The sequence below is a fragment of the Agelaius phoeniceus genome, chromosome 27, assembly GCF_051311805.1.
Source record: "Agelaius phoeniceus isolate bAgePho1 chromosome 27, bAgePho1.hap1, whole genome shotgun sequence".
Classification (NCBI taxonomy): domain Eukaryota; kingdom Metazoa; phylum Chordata; class Aves; order Passeriformes; family Icteridae; genus Agelaius; species Agelaius phoeniceus.
This window is the reverse complement of record NC_135291.1, coordinates 1994799-2021481: the sequence shown is the minus strand read 5'-3', so window position 1 is coordinate 2021481 and position 26683 is coordinate 1994799. Positions and strand designations below refer to the sequence as shown.

General features: G+C 46.9%; 2 long non-coding RNA genes across 2 annotated transcripts; one reads left to right on the top strand and one right to left on the bottom strand.

The window, feature by feature from the left end:
- Positions 1-2065: 2065 nt before the first annotated feature.
- LOC143695987 (uncharacterized) lies at positions 2066-13160 on the bottom strand. The gene is made up of 2 exons (XR_013185457.1): positions 13020-13160; positions 2066-2282 (listed from the first exon to the last, which is right to left on the bottom strand). It is a non-coding gene; the product is annotated as an uncharacterized LOC143695987 (long non-coding RNA).
- Positions 13161-13266: 106 nt separating this feature from the next.
- On the top strand, positions 13267-20084 carry LOC143695999 (uncharacterized). The gene is made up of 2 exons (XR_013185470.1): positions 13267-13401; positions 17646-20084. It is a non-coding gene; the product is annotated as an uncharacterized LOC143695999 (long non-coding RNA).
- Positions 20085-26683: the final 6599 nt, after the last annotated feature.

Here is a 26683-nt window from a genome sequence, read left to right as displayed (position 1 = left end):
GTCACCATGACCTCTGTCAGTGATTGGACACTTATTACTTAATCCCCAGCTTGTTTCCCCTATCCTTATCCAACGGTATCACATCAAAGTGGCCCTTCTCAGCTAGCCAATTATCCACAAAGCTCTCCACACATGTTGAAGTTGCTCTGGTGACAACTGTTGCCTCCTCACTCCTGGAGATACAGCTGCCACAGTCTCTGGGTTTGTCAGCCTTGACCACGCCTCCCGTGCAGCAAACAGTTCTGCCTTCCTAGCACAGGCTTCGATCATCTCTGCCAGTGTAGGTGGGGGGTTGAGAGGCAGTCCCAGGAGCACCCTGCTGCAGACTTCATTGGCATTCCTCTGTGCTATCTCTTTCACTATCTCCATCTGTGTCTTGGGGTCCCGTACTTGTCTCTCAACCTATGCACGGAGCTGGTCAACAAACTGCAAGAAACTTTCTAAGGAGACTGTTTAATGTCAAGGAAACTACCACTAGCTTCAGCAGTTGGTAGCTGGTTAAAAGCCTTATCTGCAGCCTTTGAAATCTTATCTAGAATGAATTTTGATAACACCTAAACTTGGTCCTCAGGCTTAGCCCACTCCCCCTCACCACACAAATGTTCATAAGTGATGTTATTATTTTCTAAATCCTTGTCATCCTGAAGGGTTTAAGTTCCTCCAAGAGATCCCTGAGAGATCTCTTCCAGGAGCTTTCCCATAGATCAAATTCTGACTGGATAAGCAGGCACCGGAAAAGATCTAGGAGGTCAGTAGGAACAAATTCAAGGGATGTTAACGTGGCTCTCATCATACTTCTAAAAATTTTGCTATTTCTCCCGAATTCTAACTCACTTTTACATAACTCACACTTTGTCAGATAGGAGAAGGGCTGGTAGGTTCTAGGGCCGCCTCTACCACCTGCGTATTGAACAGAGGCTACCAAGGGAATTACTTCTTCCTTCTGGTTTTGAGCCCCAGGGTTTTCCCTTTTAGCCCCACCCCTGTGGGAGTCAGCAGGGGGACCACCCCCTCCTCCAGTCCCACATTCATGGGAACCAGACAAGGGAATAACCCCCACCCCAGCCCCACTCCCTTGGGAAGCAGGTGGGGGAACACCCCTCTGCCCACACCTGTTGGAACCCCCCAGCCCTTGGCCATGTCCTCGGCCATGCCCTCGGCCATACCCTCTTGGGACCCGGGCAAGGGGGTGTGGGAAACAGGAACAGGCAGGGGGGCAGGGCAACCATGGGAACCAGGGGCGGGGATGCAGGGTGACATCATGGAGGGTGGGGACATGATGGAGGGGGAGGAGGATCCAAGGGAAGGAAGGGGTTGTGAGACTGGAAGGGGTTGGGGGAGGGGACAGGTGGGCGAAAGGGATTGTGGGGAGAAGAGGGGTAAGTTGAAGGCTCAAACACCTGGATGCCACCATTTTGGGCTCTGACCATGCAGTCAGCATTATCCTGAATGCCAACCATGTGATCGTAGCCATTTTGGGGATTGGGGGGTTCAGAACGCGAAATCGGGGTAAGAGGAACTAGGTTAGAGGGGTACAGGGAAGGTGCTCCGTCACAGCTGCCAGAGCCAGGGTACTGAGAGGGAGGTGGGAGGCCGGGGAAACAGTGGCAGTGCCAGGTACCCTGTGACTGCCGGGGAGCCTTGCTCGTCTCTCTCAGTTCAGGGCAGAGGATTTGGGAGGAGGGGTAGGAGAAGCTGTGGGAGGGGAGATTTTCTCTGGCTGGCCTTTCAAATCCTTCTTTAGCACTTCTTTCCGAATCACAAGGAATACAGGAAAAAATTGAGACACTGTCCCATCTCCCTGTTCCACTTTCGCTGTTAACAAGGCTCCAATTTTGTCCCAGGCAGAGACAGAATTAACATTCTGCTGGGTAAACTGAGGGAAATTAAAATATACCCAGCGAACAAACCATTTCAAAACTGCTTTGGAAACCGTAATATTTCCACTACTTAGGTGTCCTGGTTTAGGGCAAATTTGGGAGAGAATCTCTAAAGGGGGGCCCCTCTAGAAAGCAAACCCACACAGCCCCTCCACCCAACCGGTTTGGGAAGAATTCCTCAGAGAGAAGTGGAAAGAACCTGTTTATTTAACAGGCACAGCACCCCCCAGCACACAAAATGAACAATACCAGATGACACCACTCTGAAAAAGATGACAAATTCAGAAAGTCTCTCTCGGGGGTGGTCACTCTGTTATCAGTCCCTCAGGTGCGTGGCAGCTGCTGCAGCCACAAGGTGCAAACTCTCGGTGTTCCCAGGTCCCAGTCCGGAGCAGGTTCAAGCTGGTTCAAAAAAGGAAAGGAGAGACAATTCAGGAAGAAATTTGGACTGTTTAGCTAAACTAGCTAATGAGCAGAAGCAAGAGCAAGCAGAAGCAAAGCAGAAGCAAGAGCAAGAGAGCAAAGTGAAAAGCAAAAGCAAAAAAGCAAAAGCAGCACTATGGTACTGCCCTGCCTCTGTGTCCCGCCAGGCTGATAAGAAAACCCAAACAAAACTTTCACTCTTCAGAGCCAGTCTTGAAGGCACAGAACATAATATCCAGCATAAACAGAACACATGAATGGGGATACAAGCATCATAACGTCACCCTAGGACATTCCACCCCTTATCCCCATATCATCAACATATTACCACACATCATGCATTTATTCACACAAAATTTCCATCTGTTCCCCCAAAAAGTACAAGCAATAGCCATCATGCCCTCATCACATCCCCACACTGGACCACTGAATCCAGGCCCCTGCAGAGCTGCAGGATTTCCCCCTTTCACTTTACTCACTCAAAGCTCCATCTTCCACTTGCTCAGACCTTCAACACTTACACATTTCCTTCTGTCTCATGTCTGTATGGTTTAATGTACAGACAATGGCAGTAACATCCAACGAACAGTGATATTTGCATATCATTCTCACCCCACAATCAGATCTCCCTGAGGTACACATTGTGTTGTTCCATCTCTTTGCATTATCCACCATGTGCAACCTGGTCCCTGAGCAAAGACAACCCCACGAATGGGTTTGTCTGTACTCAAGGCAGAATTGATCCACACAGTCTTCCCTAACAAACCTCTGACAGGCACCACTGGGACTTTATCTCCATCTGTTATAGTCAGGGACACAGACTGGGCAGGACCTGCTCGGTTAGTGGAACCTTGGGTGTTAACTGACCAGGTGGCCTATGCTAAATGCTGCTCCCAATTTTTGAAAGATCCCCCACCCAAAGCTTTCAGCTGGGTTTTTAGGAGTCCATTGTACCTCTCCACTTTGCCTGCAGCTGGTGCATGGTAGGGGATATGGTACACCCACTCAATGCCATGTTCGCTAGCCCAGGTGTTGATAAGGCTGTTCTTGAAATGAGTCCCATTGTCTGACTCAATCCTCTCAGGGGTGCCACGTCTCCAAAGGACCTGCTTTTCCAGGCCCAGGATGGTGTTCCAGACAGTGGCATGAGACACAGGGTAGGTTTCCAACCATCCAGTGGTGGCTTCCACCATGGTCAGCAGGTAGCGCTTGCCCTGGCGTGTCTGGGGCAGTGTGATGGAGTCAATCTGCCAGGCCTCCCCATACTTGTACTTGCACCCCTGCCCACCGTACCATAGGGGCTTCACTCGCTTGGCCTGCTTGATGGCAGCACACATCTCACAGTCATGAATAACCTGTGAAATACTGTCCATGGTTAGATCCACCCCTCGGTCTCGTGCCCACTTATAGGTGGCATCTCTGCCCTGATGGCCTGAGGCATCATGGGCCCATCTAGCTAGGGATATCTCTCCCTAGTGTTCCCAATCTAGGTCTATCTTGGGCACCTCTATCTTTGCAGCCTGGTCTACCTGCTCATTGTTTTGGTGCTCCTCATTACCTCTACTCTTGGGGACATGGGCATCTACATGGCAGACCTTCACAGGTAGCCTCCCTACCCTGGTAGCAATGTCTTTCCACTCATCAGCCCAAATTGGTTTTCCTCTACACTGCCAGCTAGACTCTTTCCACCTCTCCAGCCATCCCCACAGAGCATTAGCTCCCATCCATGAATCAGTGTAGAGGTAGCCACTTCTCTCTTTCTGCAATGTGCAGGGCCAGCTGAACAGCTTTGAGTTCAGCAAGTTGGCTTGATCCGTCTTCTCCTTCAGTGGCCTCTGTGACCTATCGTGTGGGGCTCCATACAGCTGCTTTCCACTTCTGGTTCATCCCTAAGATGTGACAGGAACCGTCAGTGAAAAGAGCATAGGTGTTTCCTCTGGGGGCAGTTGGTTATATGGAGGAGCCTCTTCAGCCCGTGTCACTGGTTCCTGTTCTTCATCTGTGACTCCAAAATTTCCACCTTTAGGCCAATTTGTAATTACCTACAGAATCCCAGGGCGATTCAGTTTACCTGTATGGGCGTGCTGTGTGATGAGAGCAATCCACTTGCTCCATGTGGCACTGGTGGCATGGTGAATGGAAGGAACCTTGCCTTTGAACATCCACCCCAGCACCGGTAGTGGGGGTGCCAGAAGGAGTTGTGCTTCTGTACCAATCACCTCTGAGGCAGCCTGGACTCCTTCATAGGCAGCCAAGATTTCTTTCTCTGTGGGAGTGTAGTTGGCTTCTCACCCTCTGTAGCTTCGACTCCAAAATCCCAGTGGTCAACCTTGAGTCTCCCCAGGCACCTTCTGCCAAAGGCTCCAGGACAAACCATCGCTCCCAGATGCAGAGTAGAGCATGTTCTTCACCTCTCGTCCTGTCTTGACTGGGCCAAGGGCAACCGCATGAGCGATCTCCTGCTTGATCTGGGCAAAGGCTTGTTGCTATTCAGGGCCCCAGTGGAAATTGTTCTTCTTGCGGATGACCAGGTAAAGAGGGCTCAGGAATTTGCATTCCCCAAAAAACTATGGTGCCTAGGAAAGCTTGTGTCTTCTTCTGGCTGGATGGTGGAGACATTGCTGTGATCTTGTTGATGACATCTGTAGGAATCTGCTGCTGCCCATCTTGCCACTTTACTCCTAGGAACTGAATCTCACTAGCAGGTCCCTTGATTTTGCTGTTCTTGATGGAGAAGCCTCAAGTCTTCTAGCAGAATCTGGATGATCCTCTCTCCTTTCTTAAATACTTCCATTGCTGTTTTCCCCCACACAATGATGTCATTTATGTACTGCAGGTGTTCTGCAGCTTTACCCTTTTCCAGTGCACTCTGGATCAGTCCATAGCAGATGGTGGGACTGTGCTTCCACCCCTAGGGCAGTCGGTTCCAGGTGTACTGCACACCCCTCCAGGTGAAAGCAAACTGAGGCCTGCATTCTGCTGCCAGAGGAATGGAGCAAAATGCTTTAGCAATGCCAATGGTGGCGTACCACTCTGCTGCCTTGGACTTCAACTCGTACTGGAGTTCCAGCATGTCTGGCACAGCAGCCCTCTGTTGTCATATTGCAAAAGTTCTATTGTCATTACATTGCAAGGGTTCCATACTGCTGGAGTTTCATACATCCTTGATGTTTCTGGCAGGCAACTCCTCTAGGCACTGACTCTTCCTTGTCCTCACAGTGGCCAACTGACTCCCATTCCCACCAATCCACTCTTTTATAACACTCTTCTTATTGGCTGCAGGTGTGGCCTGTTAACATCAGACCTGCTCCTAATCTTTAGTAATTGGTTCAGCTGCAACTCTTTAGGGGATAAGATTACATTCTACACCACCTTCATTTACCCATACTGTATCCCCCTACAGCGCTCAGTGGTGGAGTCCATTCATTCAAGGCACAGTCCCTGAATGCACAAGATAGTCCACAGTCAATCTCCATTCTCTGTCAGACTTGCACACAGGCCAGATGGGACTGTTGAAGGGTGAGTGGGTTTTGCTGTACACCCCTTGGCTCCCCAGCTCACGGATCATTTTGTGGATGGGGATCACAGCATCCCAATTGGTCCGAAACTGCCAGAGGTGCCCCATCAAGGTGGCAATTGGCACTCATTGCTCTTCTGCTCTCAGGAGTCCTACTGCAGATGGGCTTTCTGATTGTCCAGGCAAGGTGTTCAACTGCTTCATGTTCTCTGCCTCTACAGCAGCTATTCCAAAAGCCCACCTGAGTCCCTCTGGGTCCTTGTAAAGCTGTTCCGGAGGAAGTCGATACCCAGAATACACAGGGCCTCTGGGCCAGTCACAATAGGATGTTTCTGCCACTCCTTCCCAGTCAGGCTCAACTCAGCTCCCAGCAGGGTCAATTGCTGTGATTCCCCTGTAACCCCGGCAATGGAAACAGGTTCTGCCCCCACATGTCCCGATGGTATCAGGGTATACTGCACACCAGTATCAACTAAGGTGTCGTATTTTTGTGGTTCTTATGTGCCAGGCCATTGGATCCACATCAACCAGAAAATTCGGTTTTCCCATGCCTCTTCCTGGCTACAGGCAGGGCCCATCTAACCCTGGTTATTATTTCTTTCCTGGGCATACATGCTAGAGGTACCTTCACTTTAGTGGAACTCCCTCAATTAGAGTTTCTCTCCTGGAGTTGATGCACCCATGCTGCCAGGACAGAAGTTTGTTTCCCATTCCACCTTCCCATGCCTTCCCCATAGTCAGGCAGAAAGAACCATAGGTCAGTCCATGGGGTGTCCCCTCTCTGTCTAGCTGGGGGACATTGGGCTCTGACTTTGGGGCCTGTGACTTGCACTGGTGGGATGTGGGAATTGTTCCGCCTCACCTCCTCCCTCATCTCCTCTTTGAGTTCCTTGACCACAGCAGAGACATGAGCCTGCATTGGGACATTGATGACATGGGCCATTGATCATACTCTCATCATTTCTGAGCTTGTTGGCGACAGAGCCCACTGTCTCTTGGTTGGTATCTGCATTAATCATTGCAATGAAGGTGGTGTATTGAGATGGCCCCAGATTTGCCAAACTCCACAACATTTGCCCTGTGCACCTGACCTTGTCGGGGTAATTTTCATGCTGTCCATCCCTCCCAAAGAGTCCCTCCAATGCTGCTACTTCTCTCAGCTGTTGGATCCCTTCCTCAAGGGTCTTCCAGCACATTCTATGGTGGTGCTTCTACATTCTCTCCCTGTGGACAAACCTCTCTCTGACACTCATTAAAAGCTGCTCCCAGAGGGACAGGGACCCTGGCTCCCTTACAAAAATCACATTCACACCTGAGTCCTGGGTCAAGGGTCCCAAATTCCTTGCCTCACCACCATCCAGTTGCCCACATGTACCCATAAGGTCCCAGACCCAAAGTAGCCAGGTTGTATAAGTCTCACCTCCCCATCGTACAATGTATAAGTCTCACCTCCCCATCGTACAATGTCTTTGTGCAGCTTTCGGAGACTTTAGTTCATCAGGGACTCAGTGATGATTGCAACCTCTGGGTCTCCTGTGGGTTGTGAAGGCCCTCCCTTATCTGGGTGCTCTGATGTCATCTTAGATTTCCTTGTTTCTATAGGGGCAACTGCTGCTGGCTGTGACTGCCTTTGCAGTTCAGCTGGATCTGGGGCACTTGTAACACTTGTATGTTCCACTGCTGCAGTGTTAGACTCTCCCTCTTTGAGGCATGGGAGGGCTGCTCACCAGCTGGGGAAATGTGCTCCTTCAGCATTTGGCTCACCTCGTTTATCTCCTTCACCAGAACCCCCATCCAATCTGGGTAGTTTATAGCTGAGGTGGGCTGTGGGGCAGGGCCAGGCCCTGGGGCTGCATCCCCAGGCTCTGGGGTAGGTGTCAGGGTGGTTATCCAGGTTAATCTTATTTTACCTCTAAATGCTAAATAGAACAGGCCTATCAACAATACCAGCCACTATATGATGTCAGTAGTATTTAGAGTGGATCTGATCCCTTCAAAAACTGGTGGGGCAGATCCAAAGAGATGGTCAAAGGGTTGGGAGAAAATTTCCCCCAGTGTCATTTCTTTACCGTAAGTGCCATTATTAAAGTAACCCAGTAAAACATCCAGTTAGAGAGTGATAGCTCTGAATCCATGTACCTGCTTTCCAGAGGAAATTAAAGATCCATGAATTCCTCACCTTATTCACCCATACAACAAACTGAATTCTCATTTTTCCCCTCCAATTGTCATTTTTCCACCCTCAAATTCCCTGTATTTTCTCCCAAAATCCTGATTTTTTTCCCCCCTAAACTCCCATTTAAATCACCCTAAACACCCTAACCCCAAATCCTCTTTGTGTCCCCCTCAGACCATGGGAGAAGCCCTGGGGATGTCCCTGGCCCCACACCTGGGGCTGCTCCTGGTCCCAGCAGAGTCTGCTCCTGCTCAGTGTCTGTGGTCACCAGGGCCACCAGTGCCACCAGAGCCCCCAGGGCCACCAGAGGGACCAAAGAGGAGATGCTGGATCTCCTTAAGTCTCCCCAGCAGGTTACAAATGAACTTGTGGGTGCTCCGCTCCCACAGCTGCTCGGCCTCATCTACCACGGCCACCAAGGGCTCGGGGACATCGAGGGATGTGTCCGTTGTCTGCTCCAGGGTGGCCTCGATGGCCCTGAGCCAGCGCTGCAGCTCCTGCAGGAACACGGTGGCTTTGTTACACACAGTCACCAAGTCCCCCAGGGCCTCCTCCACCTGCCATTTCCTCTTGGTGGATGCCATCCCCTGGTTGGTGAACACCACGGCCTCTCTCATGGCCACGGTGGCCACCAGCACCTCGTTGCTGGCCACCACCACCCGGGCCTCGAGTGCAGCCATTGCCTCCATTTCCAGGGCCAGTGGCAGCTCTCATTCTGTGGCCTCCATGTTTTCCCGAGCTGTCTCCCAGGGCATGGCTGTGTCCTTCCAGTTCCTGGCCTGGGTGGTGGCGGTGGCCGCTGTGGTGGCCTCAGCAGTGGCCACCTCCCTGCAGGTGGCACGGAGCTCGGTGGCCTCCCTGGCCAGATGGGCCCAGCTGTCCATGAGCACCTCCGCTGACTCTCATCAGGCACTGGCCACAGCTCTTGCATCGGCCCAGGTGGTCCCAGGCTGTTGTCATTAAATTGCAAAAGTTCTATTGTCATTACACTGCAAGGGTTCCATATGGATAGAGTTTCATTCCTCCTTGATGTTTCTTGTAGGCATCTCCTCTCGGCACTGCTCTTCCTTGTCCTCGCAGCAGCCAACTGACTCCAGTTCCCCTCAACCAACCAATCTACTCTTTTATAACACTCTTCTTATTGGCTACAGCTGCGGCCTGTTAACATCAGGCCTGCTCCTAATCCTTAATAATTGGCTCAGCTGCAACTCTTTAGGGGATAAGATTACTTTCTATACTACCTTTATTTACTTATGTTCTATCCCCCTACAATTCCCCCTTTTTCTTTTAATTACGGAGTTGCAGCATTTCTAGAAAAACATGTTTAAATAAATTAACATTATGACACATTCATACATTTCCTTCAGAACTAATAGCTATACAAATGTTCAGACAACATATTATAGTATGAATATATATATTTCTGAGTATTGGTTCAATTTTGCAGCTTTTCTCAGTTTACAAAGTATTTATCTTCAAAATCTTCTATATTCATATTTAACAAACATTAATAGCTGCAATTGATATATTTTACCAATCACTAATCACATTGTACCAAATAATCAAACTATTTTTTTCCAGCTCTTACAGTTGCTTTAGCAAATTCTCTCCTTCCTCTTTCAGTTTTGTTGCTTTTCCTCTTTCAGTTCTCTACCCAGATCACCATGGGATCATGTTCCTTAATGTTTAAGTCTTCTTTTCTGCATCACCACAGGATCACGTTGGTCAATACTTAAGTTCTTTTTCCATTCCCGAATCCATGGGGTCATAGAGTTGAGTCCTGTATCCCGAATCCATGGGGTCATATAGTTTATTGTTTGAGTCTTTTTTCCCAAATCACGTCGGGATCGCCATTTGTTATCTTTATAGTGCAAGAGTTCTATTGTCATTATATTACAACGGTTCCATATTGCTAGAGTTTCATTCTTCCTTGATGTTTCTTGTAGGCAGCTCCTCTAGGCACTGACTCTTCCTTGTCCTCACAGTAGCCAACTGACTCCAGTTCCCCTCAACCAACCAATCCACTCTTCTATAACACTCTTCTTATTGGCTACAGCTGCGGCCTGTTAAAATCAGGCCTGCTCCTAATCTTTAATAATTAACCCAGCTGCAACACTTTAGGGGATAAGATTACTTTCTATACTACCTTTATTTACTTATATTCTATTCCCCTACAAACCCTCTGTGTTCTCAGAGGTGTATCCATGTCTTCAGTGGCCACACCAGGTGCCAATATTCAAATCTGACCACTGCTTGGTTTGAGCACAAATTCCTGAAAAACTCACTTCCTTATCAGCCCAGGGCACTCCACCCTTCACCTCTGAGAACACACATTTCCAAAATTATTATCAAAATTATGTTGAACACACTTCTACTTAAAACAATAACTTACAGTAAACCTCTATCCCTGGGTTTTCACCATCAATCTACCTTAACCTAATACATGCTTTGCTCTTATTCCTCTTTGATCTCATCTCACAGTTTTTATCTTATCACTTGCCCAAAATTCATTTGAACTGTTCCATAGCCTTACCTGCTACTGAGGTCAGGCAGACTGGCCTATAATTACTAGGATCCTCCATCCCACCCTTTTTATGATTGGGCATCACATTGGCCAGCTTCCAGTCATCTGGAACCTCACCAGTGAGCCAGGACTGCTGGTAAATGATGGAGAACGGCTTCACAAGCTCATCTGCCAACTCCCTCATCACCCCAGGATGGATCCCATCTGATCCCATGGATTTATGAATATCCAAGTGGCTCGGCAGTTCTCTGACTGCCTCCTCTTGGACAATGGGGGAAACATTCTGCTCCCTGACACCACTGAGCAACCCAGAGCACAGTTATCCTGAAGGCAAGTCTTCCCACTAAAAACTGAGACAAAGAAGGCGTTAGGCACCTCTGACTTCTCCTCATCTACAGTTACAAAGTTCCCTTCTGCATCTGATAAAGAACAAAGGTTAGTCTTACTCTTCGTTTTACCATTAATATATGTGTAAAAACATTTTTTGTTGTCGTCTTTTACAAAAGTTACCATTTTAAGTTCAAACTGAGCTTTAGCCTCCCTAATTTTTCTTAGCAGCCTCCTTAAATACTTCCTGAGAGACCTGACCTCCTTCCAAAGATAATACATTCCTTTTTTATTCCAGAATTTCTCCAAAACCTTTTTGCCCATCTAGGCTGGACGTTTGCCTCCTTGACTTGTCTTTTGGCGCACACAGACAGTCTGTTCCTGTGCCCTCAAGATCTCCATTTTGAAGCACGCCCACCCTTCCTGAACTCCTTTATTATTAAGGACTACTTCCCAAGGAACTCTCTTCTTGGGTTTTTGTGGTTGAGATGACTCCCGAGACATTAGAAAGTCTTTTTTTTTTCTCAGCTTTGTGACTGAAGAAGTGTTGCAGCCTGAATAGCTTCTAGTAAAGTCTAAGGTAAAGAAGGCTTTTGCCTAATATCTACAGGTGTTGAATTCAGCCATGCAGTGAGATGTTCAGGTCCCAGACACACACACTTGGAGGGTCAAGCTCTCTCTCTCCAGGGGCCTGACCCTGGTCTCGGGGCAGTACAAAGATAAGGGCCAATCAGGGAAATGGGAGGGAGTGGCTCAGGAACATAGGGACAGACATAGAAACGGGGAAGGAGCCAGTTGGGTGTAACTTAGGAGATGCCCCCCCAGGGCCTCCGCAAAGAAATTGAGATTCGTTGGTTCTACTTTTCAAGGTTGCTTATTTTTTCTTATCTATTACATTCTTTCTCTGACCTGCTGAGATCTGTCCAGCAGGTCTGGTTGTGGCACAGTCTTTGCTTTTGGGGTGGTGTTTACTTTTTATACTACAAACTACGTGTACCTTATTTACAACAATTTTCTAATACTTATCACTTATGTTAGACAGTTTGTCTCTACTCTAAACCAATCAAAAAGTGTCACCATCCCAGCTGAAGATGGAGGACAAGAAGGAGAAGAAGGACAGGACACGCTTAGATTCTTCTTTTGTGCCAAGGTCTTTGAGCTCTTTGCTAAGGTCTCAAATCACTTAGGGTGGCTAGAGGAATGTCTTGGGTCTCGACACTCTCTGAATAAGTCTCCTGAATAGGCCAAAATCTGCCCCCCGAAAGTCCAGTGTAAAACTCTTATTAATGTTCCTCTTGACTTCACCAAATATGGAGAATTTTAGCATTCCATGGTCACTATGTCCCAAGCGGCCTCCAACCACCACATTTCCCATCAGCCCATCTCTATTTGCAAATAACAGATCTAACATAGTCCCTCCCCTGCTGGGCTCACCCACCAGCTGTAACAAAAAGTTGTCCTCCACAAACTCTAAAGATTTCCTGGACTGCCTTTTTTCAGCTGTATTGAGTTCCCAGCAAATGTCTGGCAGCTTGAAATTGCCAACAAGAACGGGGCTGATAATCCAGAAACATTCTCGAGCTGTTTGTAGAATGAATTGTGTTGCTATTGAGTAAGAAACAGCACAGATTCACAGGAAGGCTGGTTTGCACAGTGCAACTTTAATATGAAAATTCTCTTTTTATAGACTGTTCAAATACATTTCACCTGATTGGCTAATTAACAAAAAGACCTTTCTTATAAACCATCTTTGAGAAAAAGAGGAAAACAGAGAGTAGGAAAACACCACCTGCAGGTTTTTTCATAATAACAAGCTGTCATTGTTTCTCTACAACTCCCTAAAAGTCTCACAAGTCAGCCGTGAGAAAACTTACCTGGCTTTCTCACTCTCTGACCAGGCTGTCATATTCACAGGTCCCCCTTTTTGTTTAAAGGAGGAGGTGGTGTTTGCAATCCTCTGCGGGGCCCCTTGCAGGAAGGAGAACAAACACAGCTCCACAGGTTCCTCTAGCAGTTGCTAGTTATCAGTCAGAACCTCAATCGGATGCCGATTTAAAATGGTCAGAGAGATCAGATCTTGTGATTCCCTCTTACAAGAAATGCACTATCAGTCCTAAAATCATTTACTTATTCTAATACATTCTCAATACTAAGTCTAATATAATAACTTACCATTAATTTGTTCAAAGAACTGACAGTCTTAGCCTGTCAACAGCCCTTTTTCAGAAGCCAAGAAAGGATGGAATGTTCACTCCCCACTTGTGATTGATGGTTGTCATCTTGATCATCATCTGAAGGCTGCCTGTTGGCCACATGCTGGTTTTGGTGTCACAATTCAGGGTGGACACACCTTGCAGGTACCCATTGTACTCCAGTATCTGTGGAAACACATGCAGACCCTCTTGCTTCTTCTGGTGAGATCAGCGGTTGCAGGTTGAAACCCCATGGACAAAAGGAGACACAAAAAGCAAAGAAAAGGGAAAAGGCTCTTCCCTAAAACCATGGTAGCCCCAAAATTGTTGTGCATGAAGACTTAAAGAAGAAAAAGAGGATTGTGAGTACTCTTTGGGGGGTGTGGGGTGGGCAGGTACAGCGGGATGAATGTGTGTATGAATGAGAGGTGGGCTGGTTATCCCAGACCTGCAAAGTGAGTGATGAGTCTCCCATGCTGCAATTCCATTCTTTCATAAGAAAAACGGCCACTAAAGAGACAAAGCGAAAGACAAAAGGAGTGAGAGAATCCCCCGGGGGTAACTGGAACTGGGTCTCAGGGAAGGGGTGGCACCCCTTGGAGAGAGGGAGCCAAGGGTTTTCCTGGTGCAATCCACTGGGAAAGTGGGATAAAAAGTGGAGGGGTCCCCTAAAATTTTGCTGGATTGAGGGATAAAGATGCCCAAGAGCATCCAGGGTTTAACAACACTGCTGGATTGAGAGATAAAGATGCCCAAGAGCATCCAGGGTTCAACAATGCTGGATTGAGGGATACCCAAGAAAATCCGGGGTTGGCCAGGAACATTTTGAGATTTTATAATACCTGTGGGTGGATATTAACAAGTGACTTGAGAACAAAAGTACCTTGTATTTTTGTGTTGTCCTGTTGTGAGTGGGAATGAGTGAGAAGTATTAAATAAATAAAAGTGAATGAGTATGGATGAATGAAAGTATATGTAATATAGATTGCTTACCTTTATTTTCTGCAGGAAGGTGGATTGTGTGGGACAATATTGGAAGGGAAGGGTTTTTTCATGCTATGAGGAATGTTCAAGCTGTCAGGGGACTGGATTGCAGCAGGGATGAGTGGGTGGGGTCCTGGGGAAATGAGATAAGGAACCAGAGAAGAGAGCAGGGACCCTCTGGAAATACTGTCTCTCCCTGTCTCCAGTTTCTCTGCTTGTCTCAGTCTCTCTGCAGGCCTCTCAAAGTCCCTGGGCCTTACCCGGGTCGGCAGAGACTGGGGGGTGCAGCCCCAACACGGCCGACTGCGGGGAGACACTCTCTGTGCCCCGAGGGTGCTGAGGGCACTCAGGCTGGTTGCCTTCGCTGCAGCAGAGACGGCAGAGACATCGGTGGAAGAGAAAGGGGCCGACTCCCAGCAGGGGATATTCCAAGGTTTTATTAAGGAGTCCCGAAGGAGCTCCTGCACCTCAGGGGGCTTCCTGCCGAGAGCCCCGGGGGATGTCCGGAGGTCACATTTAAAGGGAGGAGGAAACCAAAAGTAGATAACATCCTACTGACCAATAGGTATCTCTGGGGGATGGGTGCTGGGGGAATAGACATACAAAACAGCGTATGGGGCAGGACTTGGGGGGCTGACCCCTAGCCCCTGGCTAATCACTCGACAACTTGGACCGTAACTTCTGGATAGGGGGCTGGGATGCCAAGTGACTGACAGAGAGCCAGGGTGGGGGTTTTGGGGATGATCTCACCCCGGGAAAGGGATAACACAAGTAAAAGGAAGGGGGGGGGTACAGTCTGGGATAAACCATTTGGGAAAAATATGGGAATACAAAACAAACTACTTCAAAGTATTACAAAATATAAGAACGCACTACAACATCTGCTCATGCCAGAAGCTCCAGTCTCCCTACCCATACCAGCTTCTCTGTCTGAGCCAAGAGCTTCAGCCCTCCTCACCCACACCGGGCATGATCACTCCCGTCCCTGCTGTAGCTCCTCCCAGCTGACTGCTCCTGCACTTACCCCTGTTTCTTCCTTGATTCCAGCCACACTGTTGAATTCTGCTCCTCCTTCTGTCCCCTTTTGGATCTGGCTCTACAGCCAACTTTCAGCCTGGTCTCTGTTCCCTCGGTGATTCCAGCTCCCTCTGTATCCATGGGGGAGGTTCAGGAAGGAGACAGAGCCCGGCGTGGTCAGGGTCCGGGAGAGGACTGGGGATGCTGTTTCTGCTGCAGGGGGGAGGCCACCCTCACTCAGGAGGAGGCCTGGGGATGGCTCAGGGGGTGTGCCCGGTGAGAGAGTGGGAGGAACATTGGGCTCTGTTTTATTGTATTTGCGGGATGCCTGACAAAGGAAGAAAGGAATGATGTATTTGACCTTATGTTTTCAGAAGGTTAATTTATTATTTTAAGGTATTATATTATATTAAAGAATACTGAACTATATTATATTAAAGAATACAGAAAGGATACTTACAGAAGATTAACAAGATAATAATGAAAAACTTGTGACTCTTTTGCAGAGCCCTAACACAGCTTGACTCTGATTGGCTAATAAGACAAAATAATTTACAGTAGAAACTAATGAAACAATCACCTGTTGAATAAACAATCTCCGAAAATTCCAAAGCAGCAAAACACAAGAGAAGCAAAAGAGATAATATTGTTCTCTTTTTTCTCTGAGGTACTTCTCAGCTTCTTAGGAGAAAAATCCTGGGTAAAGGGATTTTTCAGAAAATATGAATGTGACCCTGTTTTCTGAGGAATGGGTGCTGTCAGGAGCCTTTGATAACTTTAAAAGTAGGCCCCCAAGAGGAAGTATTAGAATTTATAGTTCATACTGATGCAGAGAGAACTTCTGTAGTAGATGTTCCAGGAGGATGTGATAAAGGTGGTGACGCGGTAGAAATGGCAGGGGAAGGAGGAGAAGGGTTTAAGATCTCTGTCATTAAAAATGTAGCAATCAAAGGGGAAGCCAGAATGGGGGTAGGAGATGTCTTATTCCTGGAGTTCCTGGAGTAGGTGTCAACTTCTTGGGAAGAGGCTTACAAGTCCAACTAGGAATAGAGGTTATACCAGAAGAAGAAAGGGCTGTGGACAAACTCTTAGAAATAAACTAGTTGTGGGTACACCTCATGTGGCCCAAAATGTGTTAAAATCAAAAAGGGGGGGGGAAAAAAGGGAAAGAAAAAGCTGGAGAAAAAATGATTAGCAGACTCTAAGATGTCAACATGTGAAATAATGATAACAGTAAAAGTAAACACAAGTTTGAATCCACCTCAATTTTTTTTTGGCAAACAAAAAGGTACCTTAACACATGATTGTTCAGAAATTGTGCAATACCAAACCGAAGTTCAGGAGGATGTAGCAGAACAAGCCCTCCTAGAGGGGGAAAAGATATATGTTGATGGTTCATCCAAATGCTTATTAGAGAAAAAGAATCCCTGGGCAGCCAGGGTGAGGGTTGTTGAGGCTGTGGGTGTTTGACCGCTCTTGTGCGGACGGCAGAGTCTCGGGGCTGCGGCAGGGGCTGATCCATGGGGGCGGCCCCGCGTGACAACTTCCAGCGTTTGCCCCCCGGTGGAGGCGGCGCGGGGCGCGGGTTTGTGTGGGCGCCGCTGGGGCTCGGCAGCTGCTTGGTGGTGCCGGGGTCTCGGAGGGCGCGGGGTTGCTGCACACGCTCAGCAGCCCGGCAGCGGCGCTGGGCACGGCTTGCACAGTTTGCTGCTGAGGAGCGCGGCTGCCGCAGGGACGGAGCTGCCCGGGGGTGGCTCCCAGCCTGCTGGGGTCCCAGTGCAGGGCGGCAGCCTCAGCCCCAGTAGGTGGGTGAAGAGAGAGAGGGAAAAGGGGCGAAAGGGGGGCGAGGCACATCCCCAAGGTCCCCACAGGGGCCCTGCTGTGAGTGAAGAGAGAGAGAAGAGGGGGTGGCATGAGAATAAGCGATAAGACCAAAGCAGAGATAGCCTTGATCTCTCGCTAATTCTCAAAAGCTCACCAAGTTATTTTTGTTCTCTTAAAGCAAGATTCTTTTATTTTCTTTCTTTCTTTCTTTCTTTCTTTCTTTCTTTCTTTCTTTCTTTCTTTCTTTCTTTCTTTCTTTCTTTCTTTCTTTCTTTCTTTCTTTCTTTCTTTCTTTCTTTCTTTCTTTCTTTCTTTCTTTCTTTTTCTTTCTTTCTTTCTTTCTTTCTTTCTTTCTTTCTTTCTTTCTTTTTCTTTCTTTCTTTCTTTCTTTCTTTCTTTCTTTCTTTCTTTCTTTCTTTCTTTCTTTCTTTCTTTCTTTCTTTCTTTCTTTCTTTTTCTTTCTTTCTTTCTTTCTTTCTTGTCAGGATGGATGGGGATTTGTTCTGAGAAGTTGTTAGAAGAATGGATCTGTGAAGGCTAAACAGCTAAATAATGCTCAGACGGTAAAAGGCAATAGATGTTAAGACCAGCCTGGCTCTTTTTTCTGTTATTTTCTTGGGAGATTTTTTGGTTGCTTTTTTGTTTGGGGCTTCTTTTGTTTAACTAATTGTGACTCACAAGAAGAGGAATTTGCCTCTGAGTTTTCCCTTTATAGCTGTTAAGGCTTCCTGTCTTAGAAAGAAGGCAGCATGCTAAGCACAACAAGTCCTTTTTTCTCTAGGAGAACTGTCCTTTATGTGATCCCAAGAGCTGAACAGCCTAGCGCAGCTGAAGACCCAGCTGGGTACAAGAAGAACAAGCAGCTGTGGCCAAAAAAAAAAAAAAAACCACACCAAAAAGCCCAACTTGTTGCTAAAGCCAGAAAGTTTTGAAGAATTAATGGGAAATCCTGATGTAGAGTTGCCTTTCCTCCAGTCACTGTTCTGTGCTATTGAGAAGTCCTTTTCAGGTACTACTGATGACTGAGGCATCATTTGAGCCAAGGGAAAAGAGAGTGGATCCAGGCCAGCAGAATCAAAGGGATGTGAAGGAACCTGAGGAGTGGACTAGCACATTTAAACAGGGTGATACCAAATTGGCTCCTAAGTTGGGACTGGGTGGTAATGAACTGCAACGACCCAAATGATGCAAGGAATGTACAAAGAATCACAGCTAATTGAGAAACAAGGCCAAGTTTATATCAGTGGTTTCAAGTGCCATCTGGACAAGTTCCAAGACATGTCAGATATCCAATTTGGGGAGGAATACTTCCACTCCAAACAGGAGCATCAGGACTATTTCGGTCAGAGAATTCTCATGTTCTGGCCTTAGCCTGTGACGTCTACAAAGAGGAGGAGGAATTACAACTTCCATCAGGGCCATACCATATACCCTGTTTGCTTCATCCTAATATCAGATATGCTGGGTTATAATGCTGGGTTAAATGTAAATGTTTAAATTGTGGGAAAAATTGGTATTGTAGTTTACACAATCGATGCTCATGTTGCAGGAAGTGTCGAGCACCAAATCTATCCCCTATCCAGATAGAACTCAGAACAACTGAAATAATAACTTTGTTTTGTGGATGGGAGTTATTAGTGCCTGTTGAGTGGGAGATACCTGAGGAACAGTGTGAAACTACAATTACAGAGTGTCAAAAATGATTTGCCTGGAAATTAGCAAAAAGAGAGTGGCAAAGAGAAGAGGGCAAGACTGGATTGGCCGCTGTGCTCGCCACCGAGAAGATCAAATACACCTGCTATGGGCAGCAACCCCATAGGCATGGCAGGTGGGGGTATAAGCCATGCCAGACCTCTGTTATTCCTTTTTCTGTCACTCATCTTCTGTCTTTTCCCTTTAGGGATAGCAGCAAAATCATGTCACAAATGCTATCAAAAGCATTACAGGGAAAGAAATCAAAGTTCCTCTTTTATTACACACACCCATGTCAGCAGTCACTGCTATGACCCATCCAAATTAAGTACCTGTATGCAAAATGGGGAAAATATTGCATTGCTAGAAACTTAGGAAAAAGTGAGAAGATATTGGGAAGTGAATGTCCAAAAGGGGAGAGATGGATTTGTTTCACATTTGCCTTTAAGGGTAGAGTCCAAGATTTGGTAAAAGAAGAATCAGTAAACAAAAAGGTAAAACCAGCACAGCAATCTGACTCTGTATCAGCCCCAATTAATAAGCTGAATCATATTATAAGACTCCAAACAGTTGTAGAGATAATAACAAACATAACCAGATGGGCATTAGAATTAATAGCCAAATAAAAACCATTATGTATCAGAATAGATTGGCTTTAGACTCTCTATTGGCTAAAGACAAGAGTGTTTGTGGAAAATTTAATATATCAGGTTATTAAAAATAGATGACCACAATGAAAAATAGCCCACATACTGATCCAAAATTGGGAACCAATGTTAAAAAAACTAGCTGGTGAGATCATGTATGGAATGGTGGAAGAAATTAGGCTTCTTCCTTTTATGTGTTACAGCTGTTTGGATATTTCTTCCTTGTTTGATTCCTTGTTTTATTCAGCTAATTATCAGCGTAGTCCAAAGCATAAGAAACATTGCTCAAGCTAAATGTTTTATAAAGAATAAGAGGGGAGTTTGTTATGGATGCTGTTCCAGATTGCAATGCAAGATGTTTTCCATGACCATCTGTATGGCAGATTATCTTTGTCAAGCGGGCAGTTTGCCTTATCTCTCTCTTTGAGTCCTCGGGAGGGGACATCTGTTGATAACTGTTGATGACTATTGAATGTCACTGCATGACTGATAAGAACTGTAACATCCCATTGGGAGATGCTCCGCCCAGAGGGAGGAGCCAAGCATTGCTACCCAGATATAATCCAGAGGTTTTTGAGACACCAGCGCGGGTTTCTCCACTGGATTCCCCAGAGGAACAGCAGCTGCCTCATCTTCCACTGGATCATCGGAGGAAGAACACATCCTTCCCTACAGGACCCCCCCTGCTCCAACAGAATCACCCCTGACACTTCAGGAGGGCTGCAGCCACATTTCCAATTGCACTGCTACCACACCTTTACCCACAGGGTGTCAGGTTGGGTTCTGACTCTGTCAGTGTTGTTCTAGTGTACTGCATTCTTTATTTAATCCTTTTATTTTTTTCCTTCCCTATTAAAGAACTGTTATTTCCTGCTCCCATATTTTTGACTGAGAGCCCCTTAATTAAAAATTTATAGCAATCAGGAAGGGTGGGGAGGTTTACATTCTCCATTTCAGGGGGGACTCCTGCCTTCCTTAGCAGACTCCTGTCTTTCCAAACCAAGACACAATAATGAGGATCTTGACCTGCACATAATCACTAAGGAAATCCCGTACACTGCTACTGAATTAACAAAACTTGCAAAGCAGTACGGGCTTCTCCCCCACAAATCTGAAACAGAACACATCTGCCAAGTGTCTCTCACCAGGGAGATCAGACTCTTTTGTCAGAACAAGAAGCTGGTGGGTGCTGGGGACATGGGGTGTTCTTAACAAGGGGAGACAGACGCACCCCATGGTCCCTGGCTCAGGGTGCAGCTCATTGGGCAGGGGGGCTTCACCCCTTGGAAAGGGGAGACCTTTTAACCAGAGCTGGTACCCCCGGCCAGCCCCTGGAAAACATTCACAGAGCTGCTTGCTTGCAAATGATGCAGGAAAGAAAATCAACTACAAGCTATGAGTTACCAATGCAATCACCTGTAAAGCCTGAAATTATGATCCCTTTAATTCAAGGGCTTTCAGAAACACTTAAACCTACAGCAACTCTCCTTCAGAAAACCATAGTAGGTATATCTCCTGTAGAAACACCTAATAGATTTCTTAGTAACCAGAATGACCCATTTGTTCCCCTTTATGACTTGCTGAGCAAAGGGGTGAAATGGGATTGGACTCCTTCTCAGGAGGAAGCATTGCAATTGCTGATTTTTGAAGCAACAGCTCACCAAGCACTGCACCCTGTCCATCCCACAGATCCCTTTCAGCTGGAATGGGGATTTGGCTCCTCAGGGCTGTCAGTACACATTTGGCAGCAGGGTCCTGAGGGTCCAACAAGGCCTGTTGGTTTCTATTCCTGTGGTTTCAAAGATGCTGAGAAAAGATACACTACCTGGGAAAAAGGATTGTTTGTGGTTAGCTTAGCTCTCATAGAAGTGGAAAAAACCTTAGCAATACAAGAAACTTGTATTTCTTGGATAGCAGCCAAGACAAACTTGCCTCTGTGATTAAAGCAACCCCTCCTTTCTCCTCTGCTTCTGCTCACAGAGGGAGAAGGCAGTGCTCAGGAACTGTTAACTTTATGGAGTATTTTCCAGCGTGAGAGACAGAATTCTTTTCTTGTCTGTATTTACACGGAATCCTATGCTGTGTTTATATTTGGGTTGGTCCAGGCTGATGCTTTTAAAAGAGCTGCAGGAGATAATATTGTTAAAGCATTGCAGGGATGGTTTGGGATTTTCCTAAAACCACAGGAAATTCAATCTGATAATGTTTCTCACTTTACTGTCAAAAGTGTGCAGGATTGGGCAAAAGGTGAAGGGATTAAATGGACTTCTCACACCCCTTACTACAGATGGGGGGTAAATGAGTGTTCCAAATCACTGCTTTTTGCCCGACTGCTCCAAGCATAATTCCTTCACTACAGGGACCAGATGATTCCAAGAACCCAGCACATTACCCTGGACAATCTGTTTTGGTGGACCCCCCCCTGCTGTAGGGGAAGTACCACTGGTGTTCAAAACCTCTCTGACAATTCCACTGTTCTAACTTTTTCTGCCTCTTCGTGGCAGAGTCTGTTGTGTTTACTTTCACAGAAGAACTCCGAGGGACATGAAGACCTGATAAACCACGATAACACTAGAGATGGACAACAGAAATGATGTTTTCCCTTGCCTTTATGGTAACACCAGGTGATGATATTACATATGACATGTAAATTAATTGACCTTGAATAAATTGGCTGCCACATCCAGAGATTTGACCAAATTACAACAACCACAGCAGTCATCCTTATTGGCATTGAGAATCAGTGGCTGATATCAAACATATTACTAAATTGGGAGAAAGTAAATGTAAATGATCACAAATTGGTAATTGATGCACTCGGTGCTACACAAAACAATCTTTCTTTGGCTCTCAGCTGTATCCAGGCACAATTGTGGATGCAGTCAGTTGCTGCCTCAATTATAAAAGAAGGTGAAGAAGTCACTTCTCCCACTTACTACACATATTTCCCAAATTCGGAAAATAATTTGGGACAGTGAAAATAATTTTGGGACTTTGAAAGAGAATTCCAATCCTGGTGGAACCTGGTGAATTTTACCTATGAGCCCATTTCAAATACAGCCACAGCTTTTGTGTTAACCATACACAATGCCTCAGAGCATTTGATTTTCCCTGTTATAGCATTAGAACTGAATTACAGCGGAGCTGTTCTCTATCCCATAGAGAATGGGCCCGTCAAATTGGTGAGAAATGGCAAACTGTTAATTTAGAATCTTGTATTGTCCGAGAACAACAACGGCTCATCTGTGAAAGCAATGCAATCATAGCTCAAGACATTTGTTTAGACATATAGCAAAATATCTCTCATTTTGAAATTTGTCCTAACAAGACTTCTGAAACAGTCCTTACATACATAGGCAATAGATGTGCATGCTTCAGAACTGCTTGTGATTTTGTATTCGTAGACAATGTTGTAGTAGATACTAAAAATCTTTCAAATTTCTGTGCTTGTAACTTTACCAAGATTACAGGATGGGATTTCTCTTATGAAGCTCCAGTTACCTCTCACTACCTATTGCAATCCAACTACACACTGATTCACAAACTGATGCCTACTCCTATTGGGATGGATCTCACTTTGGTAAGACAACTGCTGCTCCATTGAGACTTAGTTGAAATCCTTGAGAAGATTGAGAAAAACGCACAGAAAGCCCTGGTGACTGTTCATCACAATGTGAGACAGATACCCCGTGTCATGGAAAGGGTGGAGAAAGATGCCCAGCACAGGGGGTGGGATACTCTTTTAGGTGGTCTCCTACTGCCACGGGTGTCCTGAGCAGTCTGTGTCATCCCATTGTTATCCTTTTGATACCAATTCTGCTTGGTTTTATTTTATCAGCAGTCCCATTCATTATGAATTGGAGCATGAAACAGCTGACAAGATTGATGTCTATAGTTAATGCACACAACTTGGCTGATGTCCCATGCACTGTGAACATCCCCAAGCCTTTGACACAAGGCAATTATGAATGAAGCATATGTGTTTTGGAATAATCCTTAATTTCCATTTATGATTTTGTGGGAATTTCTTTCGATTTTTAGTGAATTGTTTTAGAAAATCATTTTTTGAAGTTAATGCTTATATTATGATTTGTTTCTTGCTTTTGCTTTTGATTATTTGTGACCTGTTTTAACCATTTGAAAATTGTTATAAAAGTAATATTGTTTTAATTAATTACCCATTTGTGAAAATTGTTATGATAATCAATATTAATTATGTTTGTTCATTGTTTCCCTTTTCCCCTCCTTTTCCTATCCTTTCCTTCTCTCTCTCTCTTTTTCCTCTCTTTCTGTTGTCCCTATTTTTCCGGGTTATACTACCAACGTACGGCGAGTTCTGCAGACCCATCAGTGACACTCCAGAGTTCTGCTGATGAAGATCCCTCAAGACAATTGTGAGTCATGGGGTCGTGTGAGAGTCTGTCCGAATTTTCCCTCATCTGCCTCACGATTGTCATTGGGGGACCACTGAAGAGAAGACCCCCCCTGTCTTAAATCTCTGGCTCCAAAGGAGAAAGTCATGTGCCTGAGACCTGAGAGCGTTGCCAAGCCATTGTTTGCACAGGTGTTGTTTGCTGTGTGCTGCACTGAGCCCAATGAGAAGAAGAAGGAAGCACCGTGCCCTTTGTGCAACAACAGCCTTGGGAGCTGTCCCACCTCTCGGCCTGGCTGGATTCTCCTGAGTTCTGGGTGGTCCCCCCACAGAAGACCCTCACCTGTTTTACAACCACCGTGACAGACAGACTGAGATGTAAGGAGCCTCTCCATCAAGGACTGAGACATGAAACCCCCATGTGAAAAGGCCCCTCTGCTCCTTCCAAGGACTGGGACTGAAACCCCCAGCCCGGGGCAGGTGTGTGGGGGAGGCAAGCTGACCAAAGCGAGATGTTTGCCTGCAGGTTGTGACCGCTGAACCAAGAAGACAATGGCTCTCGCTTACTGCTGAGAACATGGACTACCTGTTACATCTATTCCTTATTGTATCTGTTTACCCCCCCTCCCCAGCAATTTCCAATAGAGTTATCATAATAAAAACCTCTGAGTTAGCCAGAGACTTCGAGATCTCCCCGACGTAACAGGCGGATCCTCGACTGGACTGGACCAAAGGACTTCGTCTCTACATTTGGTAGCTCTATCCCCTCTCTCTTTCTCTCTCTCTCTCTTTTTGTGTCTCTCTTCCTCGATCTTTTTCTCTCCCTTAATCCTTCTATCGCATTTTGCTGGGGACATTCAATAAAGGTGCATTTGTTTCGATTATCATTGCAAACCCCCTTGTACCGTGTCGGTTCTTTTTGCACCCTGAGATCAAATCCACGAACCATCACGAAACCCGTCCGTGAGGACGGATCGTGACACCCCCTGAGGACCCCTCCCCAAATTCCCCCCCAAAGCCCCCCCCCAGCACACCCAGACCCTGCTAAATCCCCCTCAAGTTCCCCCCAGACCCTCCCCAAATGGCCCCCAAACGTCCTCAAGACCCCTCCCCAAATTCCCCTTACGACCCCTCCAGGACCCCTCACCTGTTCCTGCGCCTCCTCAGCAGCTCCCGGAGCCCCCCGTCCTCTCCCAGCGCCTCCCCCGCTCTCTCCAGCGCCTCCTGCAGGACCCGCCCGAGCCCGGGGCGGCTCCCGGGGGTCCCTGAGGGTGTCCCGGGGGGCGGTGGGGGGGGAGGGGGCGCCCGCTCCATGCCCGGCCCCGGGGTCAGGGGGCGCCGCTTCGGGCTCGGCTCTGATTGGCTGGAGCGGTGCAGGGAGGGTGGGAGTATCTGAGGAGAGATGCCCGGTGATTGGTTGGTTTCATAGAGGGCGCGGTGATTGACAGGCGAGAGACAAGGGAGGCGGGCTTTGCTGAGGGGAGGCGCGCGGTGATTGGTTGATTCGACGCGTGAGAGGCGGGCGTGTCTGAGGGGAGGCGTGTGGTGATTGGTTGGATCGGCACACGGGGAGGCAGGTGCTCCTGAGCGGAGACCCGCAGTGATTGCTTGGTTTGGGGCGGGGCACGCCGCTATTGGCTGGGAAAAGTCTGGGATTTTTAAGGGAACATTCCTAGTTTTTTAGGGAAAAACTCTTAGATTTTTAAGGAAAAATTCCCGTTTTTTGCAGGAGAAACATTCCCAGATTTATTGACCCTACATGACCCCAAATAACCCAAATAACCTCAAAACACTCGAAATAAACCCCAAATAACACCCAAAAACCCCAAACAATACCTAAAAGTTCCCCAAATAACTCCAAACAAATCCAAATAACCTCCCAAAAAACAAAAAATCCTCACATTAAAACCAAAAAACCCCAATTGATTTGAAGTACATCTAAAAAAACCCCATATACACCAACATAAACCCCATGAACCCCAAATAATTCCAAATAAGCCTGAATAAACTCAAATAAGCCTAAACAAACCCAAATACTTTCAAATAAACCCAAATAATTCCAAATAACCCCAAATAAACAGAAATAAACCAAGTAAAATGCAAGATAAACCCCAAATAGTCCATAAATAACCCAAATCAATCCCAAACAAACCCTAAATAAACCCAAAGAAACCCCAAGTAACCCCAGTTCCTCCCGTTCCCACCCCGCAAGAGATCCCGACCAATCAGAACGCGCGGCACTGATGACGATCCACTCGCTGGGCAGAAACTCAGAGCACAGGCCCCGCTCAGCGATTTTCAGCCAATCAGCGCCCGGCCCGACTCTGACTCATCAGTTGCCAGGCTCAGACCAAGGCCTCTCACTGCGGTAAACACTCACAGACGGCGCGGGGTAATTTCCAGCCAATCAGAGCGTGTCTCGCTGATGACTCATCAGTTGCCAGCAGCGCAATTTGGGGACGGGGGGAAGGTGAACCTGGGGATGGGGTGGGGACCCCAAATTAATCCAAAACGGGGTCGCGACCCCAAAACGGAGCAGGCGGGGCCTGGAGCCCCCAAAACCAAACACGGGGGAGGGGATTGGGGAACGATTGGAAAGGGGAGGGAGAGCTGGGAAAAGAGGGGGGAGGGACCAAAAAATTGAGCTGGGAGGAGGATGGGCCCCACAATCTGAGGTGGGAGGGGTATGGGGACCCAAAACTGAACTGGGAGGGGGATGGTACATCCAAAATTGAGCTGGGATGGGGGTGGGACCCCCAAACAGGATGAAGCCAATTGTGTTCCTGGAATATGAAAAGTAGTTTATGGATATGCATGAGGGTCTATGAATATGCAACAGGCTGATGTCATGGGAGACAAGGACCATCGAGCAGAGGTTGTTATGGCCATCAAGACCCTCCAGTTATTTTCAGGGACACCCCTTATATAAATCTGGTTTTATTTACATCAGCCTGTTGCATATTCATAGACCCTCATGCATATCCATAAAATCATTTACATATTTCAGGAACTATTTTTCATGGCCCGTCCTTGGGGGTGTCTCCTCATTTCAGGAGCCTCCAGTGAAATGGAAAATGTAAACCCCCTTCCTTTGATGAATAATAATAA